Raw genomic sequence first — 5,091 nt, 5'->3', positions numbered from 1 at the left:
GTATAGGTTGTTACCTCAGACACCATCGCTAGACGCTGACACTTGGTACAGCATGTGTACCATGACCCTTCCACCACTCTTTTATCCTTCTCAAGGCACTTGTCTACCCCTCAAGCACCATCAACACCAAATGATGCTCGGTGTATGTGTTATAGGCTCCAGTCTTAAGCCAAAATCCGTGTGGCCTTGATAGGGAATTGACTCTATGTGCCTAAGTTAGCCTACGAAACTTAAGTGCTTAGCATAATTTTAGCTTGTCAAAGATTGTGCCATAGTACTTGGCCTTTCAGAAGCCCCAAACTCTTATCCTCCTAGGACTATGTTTAGGTGTGCTTGCACTTGGGTCTGACCATATGCCCATACCTTAATCATCAAGGCCATTGCCTGGGTCCTACTATGTGCTTATGCATTGTTCACAAGAACTAACACTAAGGCCTTGCTTAATTCTACTAAACTTGAATACTGTGCTTAAGCCTCTGGAATCTTGATCACTACCTATACCATTGTTCTATGCTAATTCTTCATGGCGTCAGCCTCTAGTAGGCTTTAATACTTAGTCTCTCTAGTTGTCAGATCCTATCATGCTAGAACTAAAACTACTCCTTAACTTATAGAGAACTCTTGGGCCTATATCAACTTGTAGGTCATGACACATGCACATGCCTTAACCAGCATTGGCACTGAATGACCCTCGATGCATACACATATCTCGACCACCATTGAGACTTGTTGGCCCTTTGACTTGGCATATACTTCGACCACCATCAATACATACTAGCTCGTTGTGTAGGTAGTTCCCTTAAACACCATCGGCACGTGCTAGATCACGCATCATACGCATGTATCCTGGGCCTGGGCTATGTACCATACGTACCATGACCTGGTAGTAGGTGGGTTTAGGCATGTGTTAATATTTTTGCCATGCCAATGCCATTTTTATGGCTTGTAAATTCATATAATGGTCCCCTAAGCCTTCATGTGAAGTTTCATGGCAAGATGACACATTTTCTATTTTTCATAATTTTTAGAATTTTTCATGATTCAAGATTTTTTGAAATTTTTTTAGAAGGAGTTTTAGCCCCAAATTTGGTGTATGAGATCCTTGTATTTTTTTTAGCATCCAAAAAAAATTTAGCTAAAAAATCAAAGTGTAGAAGATTTTGTGGCCATTTGAAAAAGGCATACCTATTTTGAACACTTGAAGGGCTGCTGTCTACGAACCTATAAAAGCTCTTATACTCATTAAAGGGGTATAAGTTTGAAGGTTCTTTGGGAAACAGGGAGCCAATACAATGGCCAAGGACTAGCACCCATCACACATCATGTGTGCATACCCCTTAACGCCTACCCTTAATCACTAGATCCCTAATGCTATTGATCAGGTTCTCTAGTGATGCTTTGACGATCGTGCCTTAGATAAAAATGTAGCACCATCACATGCCCGAGCCTAGCATGTGCACTGTGGTTTAGAATCAATCTTCAGCCAAGGTCTCGACCATTAACGACACATGCTAACACATAGTGTAGGCACATACCTTGATCATCATCAACACAAGCTAGCCTTTGGTATAGGCACTTGCTTCAACCACCATTGGCATATGTTGGCCCTTGGCATGGTAGATGACTCGATCAGCATCAATAAAAAATAGCCCTTGATGGGGGTAGTTGCCTTGAACATCATTGGCACATACTGGCCCTTAGTGCAAGCAGTTGCCTCAAACACCATTGGCATATACTAGGCCTTGGTGTAAGCACATACCTTGACCACCATCGGCACCTATGGACCCTTTGTGCAAGATTTTCTTGTTTGAAAAAAGTATCCCCATTTTAAACACTTTAATGTCTATTGCTACCATAATTGTAAAATCTCTCATGCTCTTTAGAGGGTGGTTATTTAGGCCTCCCTCTCTCCCTTATGGGGGACTAGGTGTGTGTAATGGGCCTATCATTTTGTACATCCATGGCAACATCCCTAGAGCAAAATCTAGGTTGTGTATGCCTTCTAGCCATGTTGTTTGGTGACTAGTTGCTATGGTGAACCGTAAGCACCCATCACTTCAACCAGTTGGCATGTATGTGGAAAAGGGGCCTGACTATGTTGATTTCAAGTCTATGCCTACGGTTGATGCTAATCTCAAGTCTATGCCTACGATTAATGCTACCCCAAACTATAAACTAAGTCTCTGAATTGGGTAACTACTCTTCGAAGTGGTGCAAGTGGAAGCTAAGGTCGTGGGCTAGGTCTAGCCAAGTCTCTTGAGTATTTGAAAGTTTCATGATCCCTTCTCATAGACCACAAAAATGCCTTAGCTTGACCAAGCCCCTGCATGTGTCATAGGCTGGGAGCTTAAGCATAGCTACCATGCAACCTTAGGTGGGAAACTACCATCCATAGGCCTAAATTAGCCTTTTCCCTGACTCTTTGCTCCTCACTTTTGCCATGCACTCTATTAGCTCCTTGAGAGCTTAGGAGAAAGCTAGAAAAGAGGGTTAAAGCAATTGTAACTTTTATTTACATGATACTATATACAATTGCTTAATGCCTAAGTCTATGACATGGTTCTTCTTGTTTATGTAGCTTCTAACTTGTTGACAAATGAGAGCAATGGCCTTTATTTATACTTGAGCCTCCCTAACACATATGACCCTTATTTATCCAAGTGTATGGCCCTTATAGGCCTTCTAGACCCTTTCATGGTCCCTAAACACTTTCTAGGTCAACTAAGGCCTTTGCAAAGTCTAGCTTGTTCTACGCCTCTCTAAGCATTGGGTCTAGAAGTGTCCAGGTACTCTCACTTAGTGCCCATACCTAGCAGGTTCTAAAACCTTCCCTGTCTGGTCACTACTTCACATGTAACTATGGCCTTTCAAAGCCTTTCTTATTTAGGTGCTATAGTATCTGCTACTATTCTTGCCCTAATCCTTTTTGGAACCTTTGGTACCCATGCACGTGGCTAGCCTTTAGGCTTATCTAGACTCTTTTGCACTTATGCACCTAGCCTGTCTCTAGGGTAATCTAGAGCCATCTGTGCCACTATTTTGGGGTATTCTAGATCCTTCCAACGAGCAGTCCTCATCCTTGGTACTAGGTTGCTCACCCCATCATGCTCTTGTACCTTAGCCTAGGCCCTAATCTACACACTTGGGCCTCGTATATGCCTTTAGGACCTTATTCTCGATCTTTCCCATTCCTTTGCCCACACCAACTCGGACAAGCCACATCTCTTAACCCACTTGGCTTATGACTTGCACATGAACCATGACACATGTAGTCGATGTTGCCCAAGAACCCAGGAACAAGTCCCTAAATTAAGAAATGTCCTTTTGGGGTGCTGACAATAGAGTTTACATGTGTGATCCCAACCAGACCAAGAATCGATGGTTTCATGTCGTTGTTGTTTATTATATGGTAGTTGTAGTCTCGTAGCCTTTGTTTGTGTTTCTCTTGTGCCAAATGATTGTGGCATGCCCTCATATGTCATTTCTTTGGCTCGCTTGTTGTGTAATTGAATAGGTGGGTTATGGACTGATGTGTGTGGATGCTGCCACTTGTACACAATGGGTATATGAGTGGTGCCATGGTTATGCATGTTGGCAGACTCCATGATCAATGCATTGAATTATTGAACCTTCATCCTCTTCAATCTCCCTCTATGAGGTCATCGTACCCTAAAGGTGCAATCGAGATCCTATGCTACATACCTAAATTGATGGAAACTGGATGTCTTGCCATCCTTTATTGGTCTTATGTCTTTTGGGGCTATTGGTCGAACCTCAACCATGCCCCATGTCCCATGTCCCAAGTGTGCCACCCAAACTTCTTTGGCTACATTGGTGCATTGGTGTTTGATCGTGCTCTCGGATGTAAAACATTTTGTAAGCACGGGCTCTCAGCCCTTGTTCATGCAATGCTATGCATTTTATGTGCTCAACATGCATGATGTTTGTGCTCTATGTTAGCTCTCTCCATCGTTTAGTCAGTGCGTTAAGGCCCATGTAGTGCCAACGTCCCAAAGGAATGCTACCTAGTGGATCCTGCCAATAGTCATATGCTTGTTTAAAAGATTAAGCCATACATGTGTAAGTTTAAACTAATTCAGACTATGAAACTGCAAATGGCTCAACAAATTAGTTATAGTTTGTTTGATAGTATCTACTACTCAGATAACCATAGTAATTCTAGACCTAATATGTGCAACAAATCTTAACTTCTAGAAGGGATGCATTTAGGCTTTGTCTATTGCTCTGATGATTCTTGATAACTTGACAGATCACATGGCTTTTGTATCGGTGATGCATCATTCAAATTTTTACCCTATCAACTTTTGATGGTAGGATAGTGGCTTACTATGGTGGCAACAAGTAACAGAGAATTAGGGTTTGATTCCAAAGAAGAATCCTGAGAAATGGTAGCAAGTGTGCAAATTACCCAATCCTAACTTGAGGAGGTAGTAACAATAAATAACAATACTAGGCTCTATGAGTCTGGTAATTGAAATGAGTACAATCTAAAACCCTTAATAAGGATCCATTAGAGTTCAAGTCTAGTGCTAGCAGTTGCGATAATTCCAGCTCCAATAGTGTATATTTATGTTGTTGCAATTAAAAACTTGTAGTTGGAACTAAGATTGGGTTATCCGATCTACCTCACGGTGAGCATCAGTCTACTCATCCCTACTACCAGTGATGTACTCCTGGCCTCAACTAGCCAAGTCATTCCTCTAAAGTTGTTACTTTGAAGAAATTAAAGTGCTCAAAGCAAGCCTAAGATTGTATACATTAGCATGGCATAACATCATAGGATTTTAGTCCTATTATGTTAGCCTTTAGGATCGGAGTAATGATTAACAGGGATAGTCAAGGGCATTAATATTTCACAGTAAAAGGTGAAATTCTTGGATTTATGAAAGATGAACAATTACAAAAGCATTTACCAAGGATGTTTTCATTAATCAAGAATGAAAGTTGAGGGCTTAAAGACAATCAGATATCATCCTAGTCTCAACCATAAACAATGTCAACCAAGGATTGACAGTGTTACTTTTAGGAATCCATCAGCACATTATGAGAAATCAAAGTCTTTGGGTTTCG

The 5,091-nt window shown here is 41.4% G+C and overlaps 1 pseudogene; it reads left to right on the top strand.

Annotated features, from left to right (window-relative positions):
- Window positions 1-4,025: 4,025 nt before the first annotated feature.
- LOC149514799 (18S ribosomal RNA) lies at window positions 4,026-5,091 on the top strand (annotated as a pseudogene).

This window comes from Durio zibethinus, chromosome 15 (assembly GCF_047325235.1).
Source record: "Durio zibethinus cultivar Kanyao isolate XHJ-2024 chromosome 15, ASM4732523v1, whole genome shotgun sequence".
NCBI classification, from domain to species: domain Eukaryota; kingdom Viridiplantae; phylum Streptophyta; class Magnoliopsida; order Malvales; family Malvaceae; genus Durio; species Durio zibethinus.
This window is presented reverse-complemented; position numbering and strand designations above follow the sequence as displayed.